The sequence below is a fragment of the Bison bison genome, unplaced genomic scaffold, assembly GCF_000754665.1.
Source record: "Bison bison bison isolate TAMUID 2011002044 unplaced genomic scaffold, Bison_UMD1.0 scf7180017864168, whole genome shotgun sequence".
Taxonomy (NCBI): domain Eukaryota; kingdom Metazoa; phylum Chordata; class Mammalia; order Artiodactyla; family Bovidae; genus Bison; species Bison bison.
The window spans coordinates 680,306-691,057 of NW_011494740.1; positions in this window are offsets into that span (position 1 = coordinate 680,306).

The following is a 10,752-nucleotide window of genomic DNA, read 5'->3' on the forward strand; positions in this document are numbered from 1 at the left end:
GACAAACATGACCTCGTGATCCTTCTGCTAATGTGGACCTTTGAGGAAGATCAGGCAGATTTTCCAGACAACTGGTTTAAGAGCACAGAGGTAGATAAACTGAAAGCACTGCTCTGCCTCGGCCTTGGCATCAGCTCGTCTTTGAAGCCATGAGTCATTTTCCTCTTAGCAAGGGAAAATGCTATTGAAACAATTCATTCCTCAATGATTCAGAAAGAATTTTGAAAAACTGATGACAATGTTGTCCATTATTTTGTGATGGTTACAGATTTCTCTGATTTTTCCCAAGCTCCAGGGGACTTTTCTAGTTATTCATCTTAACGATTGTAGGCAGTGAGCTGGCAGAGGTTGGTTTTTTGGTTGGGATGTTGTCTTAGAGGTAAGTTTTTAGTATCAAGGCCAAGACACTTGGGTCTCCAGATTCCATGACAAATGGAGCCATTGGTGAATTTTAAAAAAGGAATTCCCCAAACTCTGACTTGTTTTGGTCCATTTGATTGGGGCTTCTCTGATGGCTCAGTGCTAAAGACCATCTGCCAATGCAGTGGATGTGGGTTCAATCCCTGGGTCAGAAAGATCCCCTGGAGAAGGAAATGGCAACCCACTTCAGTATTCTTGCCTGGAAAATCCCATGACAGATGAGCCTGGCGGGCTACAGTCCATAGGGTTGCAAAAGAGCTGGACATGACTTAGCAACTAAACAATAGATTGTTTGACTTTATGAAAAGTAAGATGAAGCAAGAGCTTAAGATGGAAACTTTCAATATGAGGAAATGTGTTGATTGACCTGTTATTTAAACTGGAAAGAAATATAAATGGTAGAGACAGTTCAACTGACTTAAACAAAAACCACATACACACACACACACATACACACACACACACACACAAAACTTTAATGAGGAGTTTTAATTGTCTGCTTGGATAATTAACATTTATTTTGCCTATCTCTTTTTTGCATTTGACAGATTATTTCATGGAACCCTGATATAATTTAGGTAGTCACAGATTTTATACATAAATGGAATAGGCTGTGGTAGCATGTAAACCATTATATTTTTATAAAAACAGGTGATTTTGCTTATCAATTACTGTGCATAATTGATAAGCAAAAGACATCTGGGTGTATACATTACACTCATCAAAGTGATAGTCCAGGCAAAAATAGCCCTCAGGAGATTCTATGCAGGCTGCTGCAGTGTCCTAGCAAGTCATAAAGTCGGAGTGAAGGTGGAGCCAGAGAAAGATGGCATTTGGTGATCCAAGAACCAAAAGTTTGCAGTAGGATGCTCAAGAACAGGAATTAAGGTCTGTGTGTGAATTTCCAGGAGTGAGAAATGCAGGGCCCTGTGTCCAAGAAGAGCTACAATATTAGGAAGGTATCCAACAGGGATCAGAATAGGGACTGAGTCCCCAGACTGGTGGTGACTGGGTTTCAGCACCAAGGCAGAAGCTCAGTTTAATGAATCAGTCAGTTAGTAAGCAAACACTTATTGAGTGACTACTGTATGCCATTGGTATGCCAGGTTCTGAATGTACAAAGGAAAACAAGACACAGCTGCTGTCCTCTGATTTCTCACAATTACAGACTGGGATGCAAGTTTATGACCTAACTAGGAACAAGTATCACAAGATGATAAATGTTAGAATAGAGAGAGCTGGCATTATTTATGTCTTTTCTGCCAGTTGTCAGGAATGGTCTCTTAGATTGGGGATAAGGAGTATTTAGACGGGGATTAAGTAATTCTGTCTATGAGGAAAAGAAGGCTGTAGAGGTCAGACTGAGTCAGGGCCTGCCTCTGCTTAGATGATTTATGCAGGAGCAGCAAGATGGCATTTTTAAAGTCTTGGCAGATATATCCTTGCTCCACATACTGTCACAGCTCAAAAAGAGCGGATGAAGAACTGTGACTGGAATTAGAGTTCTCCTTTACTCTCAGCAGTGGGCTTCATACATTTCAGCTAATCTAACTATCAAAGAGTTTCAAGGAGGAAAATATGTAGAAAGTAAAATAATTCATTTGCAGTTGAGGGGATGCATCCAAGAAAAGACAGGCATGGTAAATCATGCTTTTCCTCCATTTGCTCATTTCTCTAGAAAGGAAAATCCTCGTGATTTATTTCATCCCCTAAGTGATTCTTCAATTATTTTTATCCACATGTGATTTCTCTGTATATTTCTTCATAATACTTTGTTTACATCTATTGTTTATACTAACCCCAAAGATGCAACCAAATTTGTCATTTCATATGCTACAGGACATGTGAACAAAACATAACAAAACAATGTAACAAATATAAGCAAGTTTAGTCTAATCTGCCAAGCACTGAACTTAGTCCATTGGTAAGACATCTATTAGGTTGCATGAGATGGTGGGAATGAACTCTGGCCTAGGAATCAGGAAATTCCGTATCTACCCTGCCATCCCGTTTCATGCATGGTGACATTACCTACTTCGGTTTCCTTATCTCTCACATGCTTAGGTCCTGCATATATTACAAGTTTTAAATGAAATGATGATGACAAATACAAGTACTTCCAATTGTGGCCTACAGCCTCCTCTAAGCCTCATTTCTACACCATCCCTCTATGTATCTTCACCTTCAGGAAAATGAACATTTGACTTGGCCTTTATCTCTTATAGTTCAGAAAGTAGCTCTTCTATTTTCCCTCAGAAACACTTGGGTCAGTCTCTACTATCTAGAAAACAGTGAAAAGTGAAAGTGAAGTCGCTCAGTCGTGTCCGACTTTTTGCAACCCCATGGACTGTAGCCTATCATGCTCCTCCTTCCGTGGGATTTTCCAGGCAAGAGTGCTAGAGTGGATTGCCATTTCCTTCTCCAGGGGATCTTCCCGACCCAGGAATCAAACCCGGGTCTCCTGCGTTGCAGGTAGACACTTTACTGTCTGAGCCACCAGGAAAGCTGCTAGAAAACGGTGAATGAGGATACAAAGCGACCATTCTTGTTTCCTTGACGAGTGTGGTTTAAGCAAGTTGAGCTGGTTGCCCATTTCTGGATGATTTAGGCTTGAGCCAAAATTCAACAGTATGTGAGATGTTTATTGGTTTGTTTGTTTCCTAGTAGTTTGGATTTCTCAGAGAGAGGTTGCTCTAGTTAAGATACCTTACTTTACAGTCAGCAACTTACTTGGGGGTTTCTATGCTGGAATTAATGCTTCCATCAGATACAGATAAAAACAAAATTTAAAAGTCTAGAATGACTTCTGTTTAGTTCAACTAATTGAGGGACTAATTGGCTGTTCTTTAGCCATGTTTCTCAGGGGCATATCGTTCTAATCAGATAAATTGATTATTCTTTCTGTGTGCTTTTGAAGAAGCAATGATTTTTGTTGGAATATGCCTTTACTATTATGTTTAACTGTATTAACAGATATATGTTGCTAACAGTGTAGGCAAGTAGCATGTATTGAGAATTGCAATGATCTGCTGCAGGGATTTTAAATGTCATCCGTCTTCTTAGGTCCATTGCAGATAAGTAATCAAAGCTCAGAAAAGTTACCTAAATTAATCAGGGCAAACTATTAATATTTTTTTTTCAGGATTGAAGCCCAGCTCTTCTTGACTCTGAAATGCAACTTTTGATGAGAAGATTACATACTGAAAATATAAGAAAGAACAAAAATAAATAACCAAAATAAAATAAAACGAACCTCTTTTTAATGCCTTGAGGCAAACTCCAAGTTATAACTTCAAGATACTGCTATGCCAGAGTAAGTCAAATTTGGCTTGTTTTAAACTTTCATGTTTAAACGAGGAGATATTTTTGTCTCCTGGGTTTAGCACATACTTGAAAATGAAAGTGTTAGTCGCTCAGTTGTGTCAGGCTCTTTGCAGCCCGCCAGGCTCCTCTGTCCATGGGATTCTCCAGGCAAGAACACTGGAGTGAGTTGCCATTACCTTCCCCAGGGGATCTTCCTGACCCAGGGATCAAACCCGGGTCTTCTGCACTGCAGGTGGATTCTTTACTGTCTGAGCCAGTGAAGCCCAGCAAATACTTGGTGCTTGATAAATATAGATTGACTGGGGATGTGACAGTTGCACTAGGAAAGAGCTTTGCTTGTACATTTCAGAAAGACACTGGAGAGGCCTTCTGAAGCATGTGTGCAGTTGTGGCAGCTCCAGAACTGGCCATGACTCCTCTGTGGGAGAGGGAAGTGGTTTCCTCTAGGAAGAGGGTTGAGCAATAAAGCCACAGAGGTTTGCTGACACATTTGCTAGGCATGACTTATGCTCATTTGGAAGTTATTCTGTGGCTCCATTAATAAGGTGTTTCCCAGTGCATCACAGCTGCCCACCATCCATCCCCTCTTCCAGTGGGGTCGATGGCGTCCCGGTTTGTGGCAAAAGCAATTATTCCCTCACTGCCAACCCTGATTATACATCACTTGACTCCAGTAATGAGCAGAGAAATTCAGCAATACCAGTAAATCAATGTTTGCCAGGTGTGGGGTATCACTAATCTTTTGACTCTGAAAATGCTGGGGATGTGTAAGTTTATCAAGCATTCTTAGGAATAACTGTCACTACTGCTTGCAGGATTAACGGATGAAAGCTAAAGTAGTTTCTTTGCATCGGGGTAATTTATTTTCTTTTTTCTTTTATAGTTTGTTGGTTTCTAATTATAAGATAATATATGGTATTAGAGAATATTCTGTAGAAAAGTTGAGAGAAGAGAAAAACATCATTTACAATTCCACCACAATAAATAAGACAACTACTGCTGACATTTTGTTGGATTTCTTTTTGGTCTTGGCAGCTGAGATCATACTGAACATATAATTAGTATACCTTTTCTTGCCTCTTCACTTAATATTATTTGACTACTTTCGTAAGTTATTAAAAGCACAAAAAAACCTTTTAATGGCTTTTTAACTTATTATAATTATTTTCAATGTTATTATAAAGCCTCCCAAATGTATGTAATGGTTATATAATATTTTCTCCTATAAAGTGAAAGTCCCTCAGTCCTGTCTGACTCTTTGTGACCCCATGGACTGTACAATCCAAGGAACTCTCCAGGCCAGAATACTGGAGTGGGTAGCCTTTCCCTTCTGCAGGGGATCTTCCCAACCCAAGGATTGAACCCAGGTCTGCCACATTGCAGGCGGATTCTTTACCAGCTGAGCCACCAGGATACTCCAAGAATATTGGAGTGGGTAGCCTATCCCTTCTCCAGTGGATCTTCCTGACCCAGGAATCGAACCGGGGTCTCCTGCATTGCAGGTCGATTCTTGACCAACTGAGCTATGAGGGAAGCCCTTTCTTCTATATATCAGCCTATTTTTCCGAGGTCACATACCTGGTTATTCGCAGAACCAGGGCTAGAAACCATTTTCTCTTATTCATCTAAGAGCATAATCCAAGTAAGTTTTTCTTCACATTCTCGATGAAGGATAATATTAAAAGTAGAATGGGGTTTTGATTAAAACTGAACTTACTCTTCAAAAAGAGTTTCACATCCTGTATATTCAGTCTTTTTCATGTTTCCCAGAAGAACACTTTTGTTTTAAGGGAGTTAAAAGAATGCAGGGAAAGAACAACACTGATAGTACACTCTAATAGGATTTATTTTACTGGTTAAGTAGTACATCACCTTTGTGTCTGTACAGCTGGAATATAAGCAGATTTTAAGTGACAAATGCTATAACATTATGGCATCTACTCTAGGTTTGTGGGACTAAGTTATGTTGTGGGTTCAATTATAACAGTTTGATCTATAGTTTGAGTATGAACACTGAGATTCTTCTCCCCTCCACCAAGCTTTGACATTTTTTTAAGATGAAGAAATAGGAATGTGGAAGTATAATCATTTGTCTGAGGTCACAGAGGGAGATGATTGCACAGCTGGAATGTAAGCCTTGTATTTGACTAAAACCTTGGCTTTGTTTGTGGGTCTAGCTAGACACATAAAGCTTTTCTCTTCCCCAGCAATGACTTTTAGTACCAGCTTTCAGAGACTGACATTCAATCTAAGCTTTGTGATCAGTATTTAGCAGGAGAAGAAGGGGAGGAATTACTTATCTTTTTGCATACATTAGCATGCAAATGACTCTTTTCTCTGCACTGTGGAAGGGTCTGAAATGATCACATATACAATATATCTTTTATCAGTGGTCCTGGATACAAATGTTGCTTTGATGAATCCACATTTAGAGGCCTTCTCCAAACATTTACAGTGCTTTTTAGGATTAGAACTTCTACCTACGGTCATTTTTAACAAAAGGAGAATTATGATTAAGTTAATTTATGCATTATTTACCCTGGTCTAAACAGTCATCCTGGTATATTATTTTTTTCCAGTGGTTTTCCTATATTTAAAAGAGAACGTGAATATGTTCCCAGAATTTTCCAAGATTATGGTATTTGTTTATTTGTTGATCTGTTAAGACTTTCTTGCTAAACAGCTATACATTGGCCGAGGAAAGCCACATGAATTTACCCATATTTATTTTTCTCTGATAAATTAAGGTCACTCTTATGATCTTAGAGGTCTCACAGAGAAAACTTAAGACAGGTCCTGGGCTTCCAAGGTGGCTAACTGATTAAAAAAAAAAAAAAAATCCACCTACCAATGCAGGAGATGTGGGTTTGATCCCTGGTCTGGGAAGATTCCACATGCTGAGGGGCAGCTAAGCCCAGGAACCACAACTGTTGAGCCTGCATGCCCTAGAACCACTGGTGCACTGCAATAGAGAATCACCCCCTCTCATCACAACTAGAGAGACGCCTGCTCAGCAGCGAAGACCCAGCACAGCCAAAAATAAATAAATAAAATTACTAAAAAAAAAAAAAAAAAGAAAGGAAGACAGAACAGGCCCTCCAGTTAAATTCCCTGCTGACAGTCCTTCCCTAGAAGACTTCCCTATTGAAGTATCCTTGACCCATGATCCTAATCTGCAAGCAATCTTGCCCAGGCAAGGTGTCCCCTCTAACTAGCAAGCATTTCATTTGGCAGAGTTATCCCTTTGTTCTTTGCAGGCTTTAGTGTCAGGAGGTGAAGGTGAAGGTGAAGTCGCTCAGTCGTGTTCGACTCTTTGCGACCCCGTAGACTCTAGCCTACCAGGCTTCTCTGTCCATGGGATTCTCCGGGCAAGAATACTGATTGCAAATCCTTGTTTTTTTTCATGACCTAACCCTTTGCTTTTTCATGCCTAATTTCGTTGATGAAATTTAGCAACTTTATTTTGATGTGACAAACTGCACGTAAAGTGTACAACTTGATAAGTTTTGACATGTGTGTACACTCGTGAAGCCTTCACCACAATCAAGATGATGAACATATTCTGCAACCCCAAGAGTCTCTTTTGCTCTTTCGTGATCCCTCCCTCACCTCCCTCCCTGCCTCCTCCGGCACCCTCAGGCAACCGCTGATCTGCTTTGTGTCAGTACAGATTAGTGTCCATTTACTACGAATTTTATATAACTGGCAGAGTCATACAGAATGTATTATTTTCTTGGTCTGGTTTCTTTTACTCAGCATAATTTTTCTGAGATATGTTCATGTTGTCGGATGTATCCTTTTCATGCTGAATAGTATTCTATCATATGGATAAATCACAATTTATATCCGTTCACGTCATCCAGTTATGAATGCAATAACCTTTACAGAGTGGAAAAGAAAAGACACTACGGTATAATACTTTTATGAACTTCTTTCTCTATAATAAATTTTACACTATCTCTTCATGTTTACCTCTGTAAGTATTAAAAATGAATTATAAATACAATTTAACTATGCAAATTAAAAGGGTCTTTTGGACCCAGATGGTAAATTGACTATTTTTTTCTGGGGTCCTGAGGGATAACCAAGGAAAACTCTCTGAAATTCTAATTGCTGGAAGAGAAGAACATTTTTTGAAATCTAACATCTCACTTTCAACAGAATTTTAGTAAATAGAAATATATCAGACAAACATTAAAATGATCATCACCAGCACCACAAAAAGAATACTGGAGGGGATCCTTACAATGCTAACCACCTAAATGAGCAGATGCTTTTTGACTTGAGAAATCCGGGTCTAAAGACTCTTTCTGCTATATTGTTTTTCCCATAAGTTTCCCCCTTTTTAAAAGAGAATGTGAAGATTTCCCCAGAATTTTCACCTAAATCATCAGCAATTTTCCTCACATCTTTTAAAGCAATTGGTCTTCTCAGATTCTCAGCTTGAGGGAATGAGCTACATTTCATTCGGAGAGTGGGAAGCAGTGGGTCAGATAAAGCTCACTCAGGACACATAAAGGACTTGGCCTGTTCATTGGGTAACTGCCCAGCTTAAAATTAGGATAATGAACTGCCTTCTTTACCTGAATGAAATATTTCTCATGTTTCAGATTTCAGAGCTCTTTTGGAAGGCTTCCATCTCTCCAATTTAGTTGCAAGTGAAACACACAAAAAATCTGCTTCCCACAGGCTGTTTGATTTAGAAGATATGGATTAACAATCAGCCAGGAGATGGGAACAATCTATTTTGACCTAACAATTTCACCCATCTTTTTAAACTGACTTTCAGAGTTTCCACTCATGGTGCACATGAATGCTACATTAAAGGATACATGCCAAAAATCCTAAAATATTAAACAATTTCTGGTTATTAAGGAGTTTTTGAATAGAAGGAACTGTTACATTGGAACTGGTCTGCCTGTGAGCTGTTCGGTGGAAGCAGGCAGGACGGGAAAAGAATATTCAGTAGAGTGTCCCCAGTGAATGTCCACACATTACTGGATGTGTGTGAGTGTCTAACCCAGGCCCTTGTTATGGAATCTTCACTATCACTGCAACAGTTAAAAAATTTAGCTGAAACATGGATGGACCTAGAGATTGTCATACTGAGTAAAGTCAGAGAGAGGAGAAATATCGTATGGCATTCCTTAAATGTGGAATCTAAACAGAACTGATATAAAGGAACTTACAAAACAGAAAGAGACACACAGAATTAGAGAATGAACTTAAGCTTGCCTCTACACACTGCTATATTTTAAATGGATAACCAACAAGGACCTACTTTAAGGCACATGGAACTCAGCTCACTGTTCTGTGGCAGCCTGGATGGGAAGAGGGTTTGGAGGAGAATGGAAGTGTATGGCTGAGTCTCTGCCGTTCACCTGAAACTGTCACAACACTGTTAATCAGCTATACCCCAATAAAAACTAAAAAGTTTAAAAGAATTTAGCTAAAGAGCATGTCTTACAATTTTTTTTTTAAGGTAGGCAATTAACCTATCCATTGGCAGACCAAATTGATTTGATTAGGTCTAAGATATTCTCATGGAAACTGATAACAAAAAGAATTTAAATTCTACCATCTCTTTATGGAAAATTCCATACAAGCACAGTTTTTAAAAAATCTCCTTTATCTTTTACTATTGTAAAATGAAAAATATATTTTTTTAATATTTCCAAGAAACGTCAAAGGACCCACCCAACTCCCAGGCTGCTCACTGTTTTTTTTTTTTTTTCTCTTAATTGCTTTTACATCGTGTCCAAGTCTGACCATTTGCACTTAACATTTGCTTGATAAACTCTGCCAAGCTGAAGGATGCTTGTCTGTTTTACATTCCTTGGCCTGTGAAGCGTTTTTTTCTGCTTCGCATGCCTAAGGGGGCAAAGGTCAAACCTCCTCAGCTGCAGATGAGGTCATCGTTGCTGATGGTCTGCAGCTGATCACAATAAAAACAGGGTCTCCCCTGTGACCAGCCCTCCCCATTTAGGAGCAGTGATGTCATCTCTGGTGAGACAGGATGAGACATGCAACTGGGTTTAAATTGCACTACATAAATTTTTCTTCTGACTTCACTGCAATCTTTTATTTATTTTTGCAGAAATACTAGCTTAATCATGGTTTCAGACTAAAAATAAATAGATGAAGTAGAGGAAGCTTATGTTTTACAAGTAGTCCTTCATATCTGTTAGGCAAAGCCAGAAGAAAATGCTGTTTTCCTACATCAAAAGAAATGAATATTGGCAATCTCATATGCCAGTCTCATCCTAACACTTTCAAAGTACCTCTCTCCAAGAATACTAAGTGTTCTTACAAGGATTTCAGAATCAGACCTTAGTTCAGGTGTCCCCAAACTCTAGGCCATGGACCGGTACCTCCTGTCAGATCAGTGGCAGCACTAGATTAGAAATAAAGTGCACAACTCGGAAAAGGCAGAGGAACCAGAGATCAAATTGCCAACATCCACTGGATCATCAAAAAAGCAAGAGAATACCAGAAAAATATCTACTTCTGCTTTATTGATTATGCCAAAGCCTTTGTAAAGGTCACAACAAACTGTGTAAAATTCTTCAAGAGATGGGAATACCAAACCACCTTACCTGCCTTCTGAGAAATCTGTATGCAGGTCAAGAAGCAACAGTTAGAACTAGACATGAGACAACAGACTGGTTCCAAATAGGGAAAGGAGTATGTCAAGGCTGTATATTGTCACCCTGCTTTTTAAACTTATATGCAGAGTACATCATGTGACATGCCAGGCTGGATGAAGGACAAGCTGGAATCAAGATTGCTGGGAGAAATATCAATAACCTCAGATATGCAAATGACACCACTCTTATGGCAGAAAGTGAAGAAGAACTAAAGAGCCTCTTGATGAAAGTGAAAGAGGAGAATGAAAAGGCTGGCTTAAAATTCAACATTCAAAAAACTAAAATCATAGAATCCAGTCCCATCATTTCATGGCAAATAGATGGGGAAACAATGGAAACAGTGAGAGACTATTTTTGGGGG